Source organism: Crocodylus siamensis, chromosome 10 (assembly GCF_052110815.1).
Source record: "Crocodylus siamensis isolate JL-2025a chromosome 10, ASM5211081v1, whole genome shotgun sequence".
NCBI classification, from domain to species: Eukaryota; Metazoa; Chordata; order Crocodylia; family Crocodylidae; genus Crocodylus; species Crocodylus siamensis.
The window spans coordinates 4204078-4220946 of NC_143404.1; the positions used below are offsets into that span (position 1 = coordinate 4204078).

The window sequence follows — 16869 nt, forward strand, 5'->3', positions numbered from 1 at the left end:
TCAATGGCTCGCTCCCCAAGGCGCGCACCAGTAACATTTAGGTTGTTCCTTCCAGCTGTTGCTCCCCACATCCCTGCCTGTCCCCGTGCTCACCCCGCACCAGCCTGGCCGGTTATAGGCTGAAGCCGTGCAAATGCTATTCGGCAACCGAGACGGGGGGAAAAAATGTTGCTTGTCCCCTGTGAATTAATGATCCGTCTGCCTGGCTGGTCTCGGTCTGTCTCTGTTCCCTCGGGGCCTGTCAGACAGCTGGCTGGGCCTCCACCGGCGCTGCGGGAGGAGGTAAGACATAGGCGGCGGGTTGGGGGCCAGGGGAGCTGATAAAGCCGGACACCTCCCCGCCGGGGAGCCTCTGGAGCGGATCCACGAGAGTCAGTCACGGGGCTGGTTCTTCCCGACAGAGACAGGTGCAGATGTTCAAAGCTGGATGCTGGAAGTCAAGCATCTGAAAGTGTTGCTTTATATCAAGCAAAACCTCCCCGCGTGCCATCTGACACCGATGGGGAAGGAAGCTGGCCTGATCCGCGCACGAGAGAGCAACTCAGAGGGGCACACTTTCGTCTTCAACTCCCACCGTGCAAAAAGGAAGTTTTATTTCCATCCTATTTTCCCGTCTTTCATTTTGCCTGAGCCAGATGAAGGGCACGTGAGCCCGAAAGCTTGCAGAAAAAGACAATTTTTTTTCTGTGAATTCTTAAGCGGTCTAATAAAAGGGTTCAGCTCTGAACCAAGAGGTCTAGATTTTTGCATTTCTTTTTGTCTCGGACCAACACGGCTACCAAATACAAGACCCCCGCAGGCATTTAAAAGCCCAGCTTCGACAATGAGTCTCGGTTCCTAGAGTCAGGAAGCGCTGGAGAAAGACCTGGCGTCCTGGCTTTGCTGCATGCGCACGGCACACGCGGTGCTTTCTGAACAGCGGTGAAGGTACAACCGCTGCCCTCCCAAGCCTGGGTTCTTGTGGCCGTCTCGCCGGCACTGCACACATCTGGGGCACCGCAGGCAGCTACGGCTGCAGGATGGGGATATCAGCATCCAGGAGGAATGGGTTGTATAGACAGGAGACAATTTCCCATCCAAAGCAGCTGCAGCTGTGACTCCTATTGACTTTTCTGTAGCGGTTTCCTTGAAGGAGCCCCGCTCCCTGGCCTTGTGCGGACTCGATGGTGGGTCTTCGATGCTTGTGGCTGTTATCAGGGAAGCGGCTGGATCATGCAATATTTCTGAACAACTCGTGTCTGCATCCAGTCCGCAAAGCTTCCTCGGGCATCAGCTTCCTGAAGCGATACTTTAACCGAGCACCACGGGGAAGGAAAAAGACTGAAATAGGGACAGCAAAAATCTAGGACAGGTGATAGCTCAGGTCACTGGAGAGATAACTTAGCGTTATCCGGAGTCATCGAAAAGCAGCGTTTCCAGCCTTTGTGGCTGAGAGCCTGCAGTCAGCTCTCCCAGCCCAGGAGAGCCTGTCCCTGCAGCACGGGATGCTTCAGAGGAGGGTGAAACACAAACCACACATCTGGCCAGTTGTCAGAGGTGTGAAATGTGGGAAAGTTCCTTCCAGACTCCTGCAGCAATCAGCTGATGCCCCGGAGCCAGAGATTTGATCGCTCACACCTCAGCACATCTGAATACAATGCCACGATTGTTCGGCGCGTTATCTGAGCCCAAGGTCTGATTCTCTTGCCCTCTGCGAGAGCAGCCGCTCAAGGAAGGAGTCGTTCCTTTGATCCGTTTTCAGTGCATCTCCCATTACCATGGTTATTGAGGGATGCCGTGTTTATCGTCTTCCTTAAAAAAAACAGCAGAGCCGGTTGCTTTCTTTTGTTACTGCATCCTTAATGCTCCTAAGTGCCTCTGCCATACAACTGCCCCGGGTGCACGCGCAAAGCCCGTGTTCGAATCTCTTCAGTCCAGGGTGAGTTTGAAATTCAAGGCTCTTTCCAACATGGAGCAAAGAGCTGTTTCAGGTTTCGCACCAGCCCCTGCTGTTTGGGGGGGTTGCCCAATACAATTCCCGATTCCCCTGATGAGCGAGCTGCCAGCGGGAATGGGAATAGGTTGAGTGCGAATGGGAAGGTTTGAGTTCGGATCTCAGCAATGCCACTCTCCCACTGGGCAAGTCACATCATCTTTGTGGCCCCAGTGACTCATAGCGACCATAACATTGCACTTACCTACCTCTATTTAACCCGCCCATGAAGACATGGGAGGTTTTTAGACACGGCCGTGCTGGAGGCCAGGGGAGCAAACAGTGTGAAATCAAAGGTTGGGATCCCGCTGGCGATCTCCTGACGGTGCGGAGCATCGTTGAGGTCAGTAGGACTATGGGGGACACGGGTAGGACAGGGTCTTCCCCGAGAAACTGATAGGAAATAATCAAACTGTATCTGGGTCTCCAACTTAAGAGCTGTGCAAAGGCTCTGGGATTTGAGACACGCTTGGGATTAACGGTTTCCAGCTTTTCTGCTAGAAACGTGCCCTTTCTTTTGCATTCATGCTGAGATCCTCCTGACACGCTCTGATCCCAGCAGCTGGGGCTTCGTGGACAATACCAGCCATGAAAAGACTCATGAAGTGCAACCAGGGCCAGAGGAGAATGGGATTTTCAAACGGCGCTGGCTGAACTCGGCTCTCAGTGTAGGCATTGTGTTGCCCCTCACATCGCTGAGAGTGGAGTCAGGCCGTATAACCTCCGCACTTCGTAGCATCCCCCAAAGGGCTGTCGAATGCACGAAGGAAGGGGATAGAGCGAGCCGTTCTTTCAGTGATCCCGGCCACGTACAATGCTGTCGAGGGACCTCCATTAGTGGAGCACGACGCGTCCTTGGCTGTCCCTGCAGCTGGGTTGCGCTCAGCACCGAGGGAGCTGCACCTACGGCTGTATCAATGCTGGGGGAGGCTGTCCAGAGGTTTCAAACTCACTTTCATTCCTCAGACATTGCAAAGGGATGTTTTCCCATCTGTTCTCAGCTGTCACCCAAATTTCCTGGGGTTTTCGGGGGTCAGGGTCGCAGTGTTGGGAGGCTTTCTCAGAGCTGGGGTCAGAAAATAGGTTATCGTTTTCCACAAAAAAAAAAACCAGTTTTTTTGTCAGCCCCACAAGATCAAAATGCTTTGGGCCAAAATCTGCCTCTGCAGCCGTCTGTGCTCTCCTGCAAGGGCAGAGGTGTCAAAGACACCGCTCGTGGGCTACATCCGGCCCACGAGCCCCGTCGTCTGGCTCCAGGGGCTGTGGCCCACATGCTCCCAGACCAACCCCGCACCAGGGGCTGGGGCACACGTTGCACACACCACCCAATCCAGGCTACACGTGGTGCCTGCCTGCCCCATTCAGTCCAGGCCTGCACCGCGCGGGGTGCCCGCCCTGGCTGGTCCGGGACCCCAGGTGACTTTGACACCCCTGCCCTTACTTGTCAGCTCTGTGGAGCAGGGACTCTGCCTTTGCCCTCTTTTTTTATTTCATCTTTTTGCATAGTGCCTTACACAGCCCTGGCCCTGGCTCTTGCTGTACAAATACGAGCAGTATTAAGAGCAGAAAAGCAGTGAATAGGACTGTAGCATTCAAGGAGCCTCAGCTGAGATCCTTTCCCTTTGCTCCTCTGACAGCACCTACCTGGCTACTCATTAAAAGCAACCACGTGATTAGTACCTGTATTTGAGGGATTTGCCCAACACATCTCCCCCCCACCCGCTCTCCGCACCCTTCCTGGTTTTCCACGTCCTGGATTTCACAGCGATGTGACCTTATCTAACAGTAAAGCGCTCTGCAATGATTTGGCTCTGAGGCTTGGGCTCCTGCCCAGCACCGACACACACACATTCACTTCCCAGGAGTGTGAGCAATGCCTCTCCTCTGATCAGTCACGGGAGGGCTGGATCTTCAGAGTTACACCTCCTGCAACTTTCTCACTAGCCGCTCGCAACCTGCGCCGCCGGGATTGCAGCCTGCAAGCTCCCCCGTGGTGGGACTTCGCTGAGGCGCTCTTCTCCTCCCTGCCACCGCCATGGGCTCCCAGCCACGCAGCGGGGGCTGCCCAGGGACCGGCGACTCGGAGGAGAGGGCAGAGAGATGGTGAATTTTGGGAGAGGTCTCTCCTGCTGCAACAGGTAAGGACTTGCTGCTTGCTGGCTTTGTGAAGGAGCGATGACTCAGGAGCACGGTGCAGCCTGGCATCGGAGACATGGAGGAGAAGCAGGTTTAGGATGGGCAGTGGAGACCTTGGGAAACATCCTCGGCATGTAAGTGAAGAGATTTTACCCGGGTCCAACCCAAAGGGTTTCATCTTTTCTGGGAGGGCTGGGAATTCCTTATTTTTCCTCCCTTTTCTTGGTCCTAGTTCAGGGAGGGAAGTTTGGGGCATGTCTGGGCAAAGTTTGCATCTGTGGCATCTGGTCACAGCTGGGCGACAGCCCCTTTGCTCCATGCCCGTAAACTTTCCCCTGGTCTTGCAGGTAGGGATGCCCTGTGCCACTGAGCGGGCTGCACAGCAGCTCTGGCTGAGTCTCTGGGGCAGGGCGAGTTAAACCAGTCTACTTTGACCCCGGGCGTGTCGCAGACACATGCAGGGAGCATGCTGGTGCCGGGAAAAACAGAGGCATCTCTAAGTGTCCTCGGTGGGTCTCCAGGATTAGACGCGAGCGCGTTCGTGCCGTATGCGTGCCCGCTGGGCTGGGAGCGAGGGGATAGATGCCTGTATCGACACAGAGCTGCTGCTTATAATTTCCTCTCTCAGCGCCAGTGGGACTGGCATGAACAATAGGAGCCCTAGTTTAGACAAGGCGCCGGTGCGTTCATTGCATCTCGCCTCCTTGAGCGCAAGTCTGGACAGTGAGATCGTAAAGACACTGGTGCCATAACAGCCAGGCCTATTTGGGTGCTGCTCGCTGCGGGAACAGCTCCGGAGGGCAGCTGAAGCAGCACGGCATGGAAGACACGACCACGGTATTTGTTCTCTGTGTTTGTGTCCGCCGGTGTCTGCAGGACTGTGCTGTGCATGTGCCCAACAGGAATCTAAGCCTAAATCCCTTTGCAAACCCTGACCCATGGGCATGCACCTCTGGTTTCCCCAGCACCGAGCAAAACAACGTTAGACAAGGGCAAGGAGCACAGAAGTAAGAGACGGGGCCCTTGGAAGTAGCAGTTATCAGATAATTCACCTCCCCGGGGAATTAAAAGCAGACTGGGTGGAATGCAAGAACCCAGGAGGCCAAAGATCAGCTTGTGATCAGGGACACATGTTGCTGGGGAGCCTGGGCTCTCTGTCCCAGAAAGCTGCAAAGTTAGAGAAAGTTTTGGAAAGTCTCTTCTCCAGCAGTTCCCCTGATGCCACCCACCAGCGGGCATAGACCTGCAGGCAGACAATGAGTCCTGTGGCTGCAACCAGTACAGTGCATTAACTCATAGATACTGGGTTTGAAGTGGACAAGAGCAACGTTGGGCTGCCGGTAGGAAAGGAAAGACACCTGTCCAAGGCTCCCTGGTCCCAGAAGTCGTCTGCAGTCTGCCGTCTGCAAGTGTAGGGACCACTGGGGAGACGCCAGGCTGGAGAGACCATCCAGCAAGCAAGGTAGACCTCCCTGAACGTCACTGGCATCCAAATAATCAGTAATCCCCGTGTACTGGACTTGTGGGGTAGGGCAGGTGGCACTGGGCTTGTGATCATGCCACCTTATTCCTCTCCAATGATGCAGCACTACCGGCCTGATCTGGAATAGAGCAGGGAGTTCAGACGTGCAGGCCAGCGTGCGGGGTAAGTGGACACTTGCTAGATTCCCGAAGCTGCTTAGGGTTTTGTTCAGCGGTTCTCCTCTGGGTTTAGATATCTCATTTGCATGCCGTGAGCAAACACACGGTATTAGCCACATCACAGCGTCTGTAAGCAAGGACTCCGGTCTTTTCCTAAGACCTGGCATTTTTACCAGTCGTTCCTTTAACAGAGGATGTTTCCAAAAAAGCCAATGGCCTTCCTGGCCCCGTAAGCAGCTCCACATACCTCCGGTGCGCAGGGACGGGGAGAATAAGGTGCAACACCTGAAACCCTACATCCTTTGGAAGCAGATGCATTTTGCACCAGGCTTTGCTGCCAACGTCCCTTGGCACTAGTGCAAGTCACACAGGCACACACAAGCCAACCATTTGTTACCAAAATGGCATTTTTTTGTTGCATGCCTGTACTCATTAGCTCTTGCCTTCAGGCATGAGCAGTGTGTGTGTGTGTGTGTGTGTGTGTGTGTGTGTGTGTGTGTACATATATCAGCAGACACTTTTCACTAGCGTGGAAGCCTAACAGGATTAAAAAGTATCAGATTTTTTTTTTTTTTTTGCAAAACCTGAGCACCATTGTCTATTAGAAATCTGATTTGCTGAACAAACAGTTTCTCTCTCTCAGTCCCCATCTCCCTTGGCAGGGGACAGGACCTTGTTTGTTATAAAGAAACTTTGCTTCCTGATTTTTGGTAGAAAGAGCTGCAGGGAGCAAAAGGGGGATGGGTGTTTTTTAAGGAGCCGGAAGGTTTGCACTTTGCAGCTACGAAATGCTGGGAACTGATGGCTGACATGCTTTAGACAGACACAGCAGATGGGTTGTTAAGGTAGGGGGTCCTGGGATTATACTATGAATGAATATCTGACACCTAAGAGATGGGCTGGGGACAGAGCTAGTACGAGCATCCACGCAAGGGGCCGATACCCACTGCTGTGCAAGAAGTGGAGGGATGGTAACCACTCCACCGTGACATTTGCTCTTTGAGTGGTGCAGAGAAGCTCCTCATCCAGAGCCAGTGTGGAGCACCAGGCTGCAGACACCTGTATCTAGGTGCTCTAGGAGTGGATAAGTCTCATTAAGACATAGTGGACATGTCTATATATGCATTTACTGTGCAGTAATTTACTGCACAGTAAGCCATTTTTAGGCCAGCATTTATGCGTGTCGCCATTAAAACGCAGTCACGTTGTATGTGGACTGACCTGGGACTAAAGTTAGTCCCAAATCAGTCCACACATGCAGTGTTACTGCACAGTAAGGTGTCTACACATGCGTTACTACGCAGTAACTAATTAGGTGTAAATCTGATATCTGCATGATGCAGGTATCAAATGTACAGTGTGCTCAAGTTGCCATAAGTTGCCATAGTTACTGCGCAGTAGGGGCGTGCATGTGTAGACGCTCACCTGTACTGCACATTACTTTTTGTAACCTAAATCCCTGTGCAGTACAAGTGTATGTGTAGATGCTCCCACTGTGACCAATGAGACCCCTCTAACTATGCAAACATGCCAGTTTTGCTGGTCAGCCTGTTACCACCTGCCTGTTGTCACCAACAGCTCTTTGCAGATATGTACAGCACCCAGCACACAGCTCTGTAGAAGCAGAATACTACTATGCCAGGAAAAAAACAGTAATTTTCATGGAAAAACTACCTGCCAGGTAAAGGCACGCAGAGCTGATGAGTGCAAGGGACTGGTACCTGTGCTGTGAGCAGCCGCCTCTGCTGAACGCCGGGGGAATCACAGACTCATAGAAAATGGGGGTTGAAGGGACCTCAGGAGGTCGCATCTAGTCCAGCCCCCGGCTCAAAGCAGGACCAGCCCCAACTACATCATCCCAGACAAGGTTTTGTTGAGCCAGGTCTTAAAAACCTCTGAGGATGGAGACTGCACCGCCTCTCTGGGTCACCTGCTCCAGCGCTTCACCACCTAGCAAGAAACCTTTTCCTAATATCCAACCTCAACCTCCCTTGCTGCAGCTTGAGCCCATTGCTCCTTCTGTCACCTGCCCCCACTGAGACCAGTCCAGCTCCATCCTCCTTGCAGCCCCCCGGCAGGGAGTTAAAGGAGCCATCAAATCTCCCCTCAGTCTTCTCTTCTCCAAACTACATCAGCCCACTTCCCACAACCCCTCCTCATAAATCATATGCCCCAGCCCTCAAGCCACTTTTATTGCCCATGTTACATACTGGAAGATGGCAGAGCGCACCCACAGCAAGTTGCAGATGGCACCGAGCTGGGGGAAGTAGTAGAAACACTGGAGGGTAGGGCTGGGATTCAGAGTGACCTCGACAAATTGGAGGACTGGTCCAAAAGAAATCTCCTGAGGTTCAACAAGGGCAAGTGCAAAGTCCTGCACTTAGGAGGGAGCGATCGCCTGCACCGGGACAGGCCGGGGGCGACGGGCTGGGCAGCAGCTCTGCAGACAAGGACCCGAGGGGACAGGGGACAGTAAGCTGAACAGGAGCCGGCAGCGTGTCCTCCTTGCAAAGCAGGCTACCAGCATCCTGGGCTGCATTGGTAGGAGCGTTACCCGTTGCTCAAGGGCAGTGATTCCTCCCCTCTATTCAGCACTGGGGAGGCCACGTCTGGAGTCCGGTGTCCAGTTTTGGACCCCCACTACAGAAAGGTGCGGACAAGTTGGAGAGTCCAGTGGAGGGCAATGAAAATGGGGCTCGGAGAACGTGACTTGTGCGGAGAGGCTGAGGGAAGTGGGCTGATTTAATCTGCAGAAGAGAAGACCGAGGGGGATTGAACAGCAGCCGGCACCTCCCTGCCGGGGGGCTGCAAAGAGGCTGGAGCTGGGCTGGTCTCAGTGGGGGCAGACGACAGGACAAGGAGCAGTGGGCTCAAGCTGCAGCAAGGGAAGTTGAGGTTGGATATTAGGAAAAACTTTCTCACGAGGAGGGCGGTGAAGCACTGGGACAGGTGACCCAGAGCGGCGGTAGCATCTCCATCCTTGGAGGTTTTTAAGACCAGGTAGGCAAAGCCTTGTCTGGGATGATGTAGCTGGAGCTGGTCCTGCGCTGGGCAGGGGGTTGGTCTAGATGTGACCTCCTGCTGTCCCTCCCAACCCTCATGTCCTATGATTTTGTGATACTATAGTGCGTGCTGCTGAGAGATGGAGATCTACGGTACTGCTGTGAAACAGGGAGCAGGAGACAAGTTGTGAAGACAGACCTATTACTCCACAGTTAGCTGCTCTCCCTAAACAGCAGCATAAGACTAATGCAGCCATGTTGGTTCAGAAATTATGAGAAGCCAGGATTTCTTAGGGTGGTATCTTGTACTGGACCGGCTGCATAGTCAAGAGAAAGTTAAACAAGCTTTCGAATGCAAGACATTTTCCATCAGGCATCTGAAAGCTTGTCTAACTCTATTCCAACTATGGGGTCGGTCCCATAAAAGACACCACCCTAAGAAATCCTTTCCTCCCCTAAACAGTGCAGAGGGATGGGTAGGCTTTATAGACATCACAAGAAGCTAGGAAGCCGGGGCGAGGAGGGGACAGCAGAAGGCAGACGGGGTGGCTGAGCAAGGAAGCTGCCTGGGGAGATGGTGTGCGGTAACTAATCTTTGGGAGTGCATCTCAATGGTTGTGAAGCCCCCTCTTCCCCCCGCCTGGGTGTCTCTCAAGGGGCAAGTGCTGTGGCCCACGGTGCTGAGAAGCTCTAGGACCCATCGAGCATGGAAAAAACGGGTCTGCCCTTCACAGGGGATTGTGGGAAGGGCACTGGAGGACTAGCAGGGATTGAATGATTTTGCCGTCATCTTCCCTGCGGCGTGGGTGGGTTCCAGCCAAAGGAAAAGCCAGTCTCAGTCCTAACCTCTCCCAGCCCAGGTGGGTCCATGCATCCCAGCAGGCAGCCCCTCCAGGCTGGGGCTGGTGCTGGGGTTCGAGCCAGAGCCCAGATTCACCGTGCGGCGGAGACGTGCTCCGCAATCACTGCGCTGGCGGGTGCAGGCGCCTTTGCTGGGCCGGGGAGGACTCTCACGTCTGTGAATCAAGAGTGGGATGTTGCTGTTCAGGGCAAGCGGCTTCTCGATCAGAAATGTGCACACTGAAGCAGGAGACCGGGATGGACGCGACCAATATCGGAGAGACAGACTTGATCTCTGCAGGGCCGGCGCCACGGCTGGCTCAGGTGCTGGGAAACGCACAGCTCTGCCGGGCCACGGTCCCCGGTAAGGGTGCCTGGTTCTTCCTCGGAGCTGGGTGCGCGAGCAGGCACATCTCCGCCTGACTTCGACAATCTCACCGCAGGCGCCCCGACCTCTGAAGCCTCGGGGTCAGATTCCCTCCAGCTGCAATCTGCTGCTTCGCTGCGTCTGTCTTTCACCCGCTCTGCAGCTTCTGGACGTCCCTGTCCCTCCCCGGGGACTGAGCCCTCTGGGCAAAGCCCGGCGGGGGGGCATCAGGACGAACACGGCTTCGTTAGCCCATAGGGAGTTGGTGCGAATGGTAGGAAATGAGCAACGCAAGCTCTGCATGTAGTAAGCGGCACAGTCCAGGCCCTTCCTTCATAGGCCATAGCAGGCGGCTCCGAGCCCGCAGCACGGGCGTTACAGGCGCTACTCTGCCTAATCACAGTGCTTCCCTCCGCATCGCCTCTTGTCCTGCCCCCGTCCCGAACGGAGCTGGCGCACATCCTCGTTACCATCCAGGGCCCGTTAGCTACATGCGCGACATTCCCAGCAACAAGAAGGGTGTTTAATGGGTCACGCCAAGCGAGGGCAGACCTTGGTCATAAACTGCACGTGCACCGGGTGTTAAACGATCAGCCGCGTGGCTCCTGGCTGTTTAGCAACCCAGAAACTATTCCCAGCACTCTTTCCAAGGTATGTTAATGGCCACCGTCGATGAAATCTGTTATTCTGGTACAGAAATGCGCCTGCCCAGACAGAAGGGTCCTAGGCATGCCCTGCAGCCCTGCCAGCTTCGGGGGGTCCAATACCACGGAGTGAGGCCCTGAGAAATCATGAAATGTGATTTTTTTTTTTAAAGCAAGGGGTGGAAAAACAAAAACCTCTTAGGGATTGTGTTGTTCATGGGTGGGTTAAGATTTAACGCTTACCTTTTCAGGCTTTTCTCCTCATCCAGGAGGGTAAGACACTTCCTTTTCCTTTTAAAGGAAACGGCCCAAGACCTTAGTAATGTTTGTCCTCGTCTTTCCAAAACAAAAAATGGTATATTGTTTTCTAAACAGCCCCGAGACAACACGAAGGATGCTCCAGCGGTTGGCTCCATGTGAATCCTTCATGCTGTACCCCCCGCACCCCGGTCCGGGTGCTAGCTGACCCAGCTCCCCTCCCCTGCTCCAGACCTTGCCCCCACCCTGCAAAGCAGCTCAGTCCCCTTACATTGCCCCTTCTCCCCTCCTAACCCTTGCACTTTCAAACCAATGGCCCTGCCGCTGGTAATCTGAGCGGCTGGAGGTTTATTTCCCAGTCACCTTCTGCAGGGAGGCAAGCGTGTGCCTGCATGTTAGGCCTGCGAGAACCGATCCGAGCAGGCTTTGTCCAACGTTTCAGACAGGTGAGCGGGGAAGGAAAGCAGGGGAGAGGTGGGGAGGGCGTAGGCCACACCTGAGGGCTGATACAGAGCGATGGGGTAGGGCCTGTGCTTAGACGGGGACTCGAAATGGGGTCTTTCCTCCGGACCTCTAGGCAAACGGCCTGTTCTGGAGAACGTCGGCTGTTCCTGCTAAGGGAGATGCCCAGAAGGTTGCTCAAAGTCCCATAATTTCCATGCACAAGAAAGAGCTGATCAGGTTTATCACACGAGGCATTCTCCTGAACCCGGGCATCTCATGAGCACGTGCACGATGTTGCCTATACATGTCCGAGCTCTCACTATTTGCGGCTTGCTGCTTGGGGCCCCTGAACCTGAGCCAGCATTGTGAGCGGGGGGCTCAGAGCTCCTGGTTTCAAGCTGGTTGCCTACATCCGAGAAGCCTTGTTTGCAAAGCTGGCTCCAGCAGGGTCTTTGCCCAGCCTTGACATAACATGGAGCAGGGCTGGAGAGCCACGGCTCCCTTGGGAGTTTTGCAGGGTCAAATGGCCCTGGCGGCATAAGTGAGTCCGAAGTTATTTTCCACTAAAGGGAGCAGGCGAGGAAAATCAAAAACATGCCCAGCAGCAGAAATGACAAGCCCGTCTCCTTCCAGAGGCGACAGCGGAGGAAAGAATTCAATCCAGCATCCAGATCTGGTGCTAAGTTGCTTGGTTTTTCTTCTAACAGTGCCTTGGGAGGGGCGCACGTCTACGCAGGGCTTGGGCTCGGGACATACGCCCTTTCCAGCGGGTTGCACCCACTTCCCCGCCATGGATCTGAAAAGCGTGCAAGCTCCATGTCACGAGCGCTGTGTTGCCCGGGCTCCTGTAGCACCGTGCTGGCTGATCGCCGCTCATTTGCTCCTTCCTGCGCAAGGCCTGTCCTGTGCCAAACAAAATAACCAGCTCCTGGATAGGTGCTGCAGCTATCAGCAACCCTCTGATTTCCAGATGCTTCAAGGGTTTTCTGAGCCCTGTAAGGAAAACTCAGCCCGGCAGGTGACAGCCCCCTGCTATTCACCTCCAGCAGGAAGCCGCCTGGAGCTACCCTGGCCGTCACCACCATCCGCAGGAAGGAGCCTGCTTCTGGAAGCTGTGCAGCGTGGGGTTGCCAGGACTTCTACAGCCAGAGAGATGCAATGTGCCACCGTCCCTGCATGTCCGGGCACCAAAAACCCAGCAGCAGGAGGGGCGTGGATCCCGGAGATGGAAGCAAATGAAGGAGAGAAGATGTGAATTATATCATCTTGGCAGCAAGCAGCTGCCTGGAAGCTAACAGGAAGCATCCTCGGGGTATCGGAGACTTGAAAGCTTTAGAAAAAGAAAGAGTAGGAGGATCTGATCCAGTGTGCCAGCCCCAGACACGTAGAGTCCTGATCCCCGCTCCCTTCTGACATGTGCTCGCTGCTACGAATGGCTCGGAGGGGAAAGTTTTCCTGGGTTCACAAAAAAAAAAATAAAACCTGCCTTGAAGGCTTGCATGGCTGGGAACGATGAGTTGTCCTGGTGGGTGGGTGACCATTAAGTCGCCTCAAAAGGAGTTCACCCTCTGTCAATCTACAGGCAAACCACTACCCCGGGCAACGCATTGCACCTTGGCCGTGATTCAGAAACCCTTGGACCCTGCACCCCAGCCCCCTCCCCTCTTCCCACTTGCAGCTTGAGTTGACAGTAGATTTGGTTTCTACCACAGCTTCTGCCCCAGGCCTTGCAGACAAGCTGTTGGCATCAGGCAAACCACCCTTTGCTACGGATCCCCCAGGCCCAGTGCTGTCAAATGCACCGGGTCTTTTCTGGAAGGGTTTTCTGCAAAGCTGGGGATGGATCAGAACAGGCCACTTTTGGTACCACGTACCACGCACGTCCTCCACCTCCCCTGCGGCCACTGCCATCCCGGCTGCCCTGGGTCTATTTCTTCTTCTTGCAACTTCAGCACATGTGAAAGTCCCAGGTTAACGGCCGCAGAGGCAGAAGTTACATGCTGAGCACGTAACACATGAGCCGTATCTCGCCTCCGTCTGCTCCACTAACCTGCAGGGACCTGACCGGCGGAGGTGAGGAGGCAACCCAGCCTCTGAGCATACCGACCTCTGCCAACGCTGCCCTCAAAGGTGCCGCAGCTGGTTTCTCAGAGGTGGACACCTGTTCTCTGGGAACCCAGCGTAAATCGTTGCTCTTAAAAACGCCAGCCAGCTAGCAGCGCCTCTCAGCCACAACCAGCCTGGGCTTGACTGCAAGCAGAAACAGAGAGGCAAAGCGTTCAATCGCCCCTTCCCGGCTACGTGTGGAGACACGCCGTCTCCTGGGAAGGAGCGAGGGAAGGGGCCGGCGAGGTGCGTTGCAGCAGTTCAAGGCAGAAAGGAAGCAAACACGGCCTAGAGCGATCAATGCAGCGTGGCCACCCAGAGCTGCAGCCATCCCTCCTGCATTTATCTGAAGAGAATGGCTCTGACACATGGCGACCTGGGAATAGAGAGCTGCTAGGGATGAGGACAGCTGATGTTTCTTCTTTCTGAAGCTCCCTGGACCGGGAGCGGTAGGTCCCAGCACGCAGAGGCCTGGACACTGCCACCCATCCCAGTCTGCCCTACACTGCAAACCCAGAAGGTCACCCATGACCCTGCTCCAGGCTTGTCCCCCTTGCCACCCAGGGCTTGAGACAAGCCCAGAGCAGCTTTCTGGGTAGCTTCCCTTATGTAGAAGGTGGGAAGGGCATGGGTATGAGGCACGCCTGTGGATTCAGGTGGACAGGTGTGCTCCGGCCCTTCAGTCCCCAGAAACATTAGCACCCTGGGAGCAAATCCTGGAGTAATGTAGCTGGGGCTGGTCCTGCTTGGAGCAGGGGGTTGGACTAGATGTGACCTCCCGAGGTCCCTTCCCACCTGAATTTTCTGTGAGTCTATGAATCTGAGAGTCCAGATGTTTTCTGACATCAGCTATAGCTCCTAACCCTGCATCCCCTCCACCTCAGAGCACTTTGCAAGAACAAAGTCCTCAGCTACTCCACATTTCCAGCCTGGCAAATGTTCTCAGTGGAGCAACATGCTTGTGACCTACAGAAGAAAGCTTTTCCTTTGCACGGTCTCAGAAGGTCTTTGCTCTCCAGGCACCATGAACACCCGGAAACGGAAACACGTGGAAAGGGAAATGAAATGGAACCAAAGTCCTCGCAACATCTTCCCTTTTCCCTTCCCATCTCTCTCGTTACCAAACAGACCCCAAATCTCACAGTGCCAGCTGGCAGAAAACATCTGGTGGAGCCGAAACCAGCAGCCTAAGCAAGAACGACGACCTGAAGGGGAACGACCACCAGCTCCTGCTGGCAGCGCCGGGGAGGGGGGAAGGATGACCTGCCCCGTGACGCTCAACAGGAAGCGGACTGATTTCTTCATAACCCGGTTACCCTCTGCTCCTAACAGAGCTTGTTGCCTCTTCTGAGGGTTAAACCGGCCAGGAATCGGAGCTGAGAAACGTTACCCACGTTGTGTGTGGCCTGCTCACAAGCTCAACTGCTGAGTCTTCTCTCATTGCAAAACCAAAGGGAATCAAGAAGGAGGAAAGCAGTAAGGGGCCCAGACTTTTAATAGCAAATTAGTTCTTTAAAAGTTGCAAAAATCTACTCAATTCAATCACCGTTGGTCTCCTAGCGAGCCATGCCATAGGAGAGAGAAAGTCCTCCACTAAACTTCATAGCCTAGTGTAAAAGCATCCTGAAACACATACTTTTTTTTTTTCTGGTATACCCTGTTTGCACTCTGAAGTTTTAGCTCGGCTGTTTGCACACCGCGGTCCTGGCGGTCCTTAAATATCCTGAGACTTGAGCTTCCAAGACAAAACGGGGGGGAAATCCATAGGAACTTAACAAGGAAAACAGACATGCCTTTCCTCTCCCTGCTCCGAGAACTGCTCAGACACACGCACGGGGTGGGTTCAGACTTAGCCGGAGTTACGTTTGCAATATACCGTGGCACATGCTGACTTCAGGGGAATTAAGCAGCACGCCTAAGGGCAGAGGCTGAGAAGGGCAGGGGCCAGGAAGGAAATGTTGGGCCTATGCAAAAGCAGGAGGCATTGGCTCTGTTGGGGAGAAGACACAAGATTTAAAGGACCAAAGGCCTGGTGCTATTTAGCAAACTCTGTCTTCCTAAGTCACGATGCCCCCCTTTCACTCCTCTTATTACTGTGCTACTCTACACTCAGGTGTCATGTGCAACAGAAAGCCTTCCTGGTTTGCAGCTATGGGACATGCTGCTCTTCTTTTGAGGTGCAGCCACTGCAAGTTTGAAAGGGAGCAGCTTCCAACAAGTCCCTGCTTGCTGCCCACCTCCTTTGCCTCGTTAAGTAACAGGCAGACCTTTGAAGAGCATGGCTGTCAGGTGTAGAAGGAACCAAACGCCTTTCTGGATCAATTAGCCCTGACCTCCCAGGGTTGAATGGTTTGCTCAATATCTGGAAACTGGTCCAGCTTTGGGGAAGAGCAATGACATTATAGCAGCAAAAAAAACCTTTTATTTTTCAGTCCTGCCACAAGTCAATCACATTCACTTGGGCTTCTCGTTCCAATATTTGCACTCCCCTCTAAGCCAAGGCAAATCTGTTACAGCTTAAACATTAACCATCTTGCTCTAAAAACCCAGAATAAACACCAGTTAGGGAGACCGCTGGATGACAGCTCTTTATGTATTAATGAGGACTGGATCTGAGTGATAGATAGCATCTGGCTTACAATCCTTTATTTGTCAAGAATGAGCTTTCTCGGCAAGAGAATATGATCTGCATGTTTTCCAAAGGGGTATATGTGTACATTCAGATCATTTGTTTCTAGTGTTTGCCTTGACTTGGAAACCGAATGGGTTCTCACTTCTAAAATGATGAGTCTTGTAAAAGCGTCTGGAAAAACAAGTCTTCCTTGTTTGAATCAGGAAGGTGCCAAGTGACTGGCAGGCACTTGATATACAATACAAATCCAAAACAGGAAGAAAGATCACCAGATAGAGATCTCTCAGTATATCCAGGGGAAGTATATGCATCTATATTTAGCTTGAATTACCAGTGAATTCAAGAATTACCCACTTCCAGTCCCAAATGCAAGTACAAGATCATTCATTTGGCTTTATTAAAAAAAAAAAAAACAACAACCCAACACCCTGACTTCAAAAACCACTGCCAAATACAACAAGATACATCCATACTAATCATACATCTGCTGCCCAGTGTCTTCACTGATATTGCATCCTTGTGGCACTGTAGTCCCATGTGTTGGCACTGGCCCACAGCATGCAGGAGGATAAATAATGTGGCAGATGATGCTAATGGTGGGACCTGACGCTGGGTGTGCAATCCTTGTAGCTTCTGCTCCAAGAGTCAAGTCTTGGTATTTAGCAGAGAAATCTCACTGTCCACCAACAGGGCTTCAGGAAGACACAGGATATCACTGTAGATCGGTGACTCTCAACCAGGGGACCATGACATGCTAAGGTGCCTGGAGATCCTTTCAGGGATGCCACACAATGTTTGCACTGTTAGGTGTGCAAACATGATTCATA

General features: G+C 53.4%; 1 protein-coding gene across 2 annotated transcripts in view; it reads left to right on the forward strand.

The window, feature by feature from the left end:
* The first annotated feature begins 3935 nt into the window (after positions 1–3935).
* FAT2 (FAT atypical cadherin 2) overlaps positions 3936–16869 on the forward strand; it is a 68240-nt gene continuing 55306 nt past the window's right edge. For both annotated transcript variants that reach the window (XM_090064671.1, XM_090064669.1), the window contains exon 1: positions 3936–4110. The gene's annotated coding sequence lies outside the window, so the exon portion shown is untranslated. The remainder of the gene's footprint in view (positions 4111–16869) is intronic.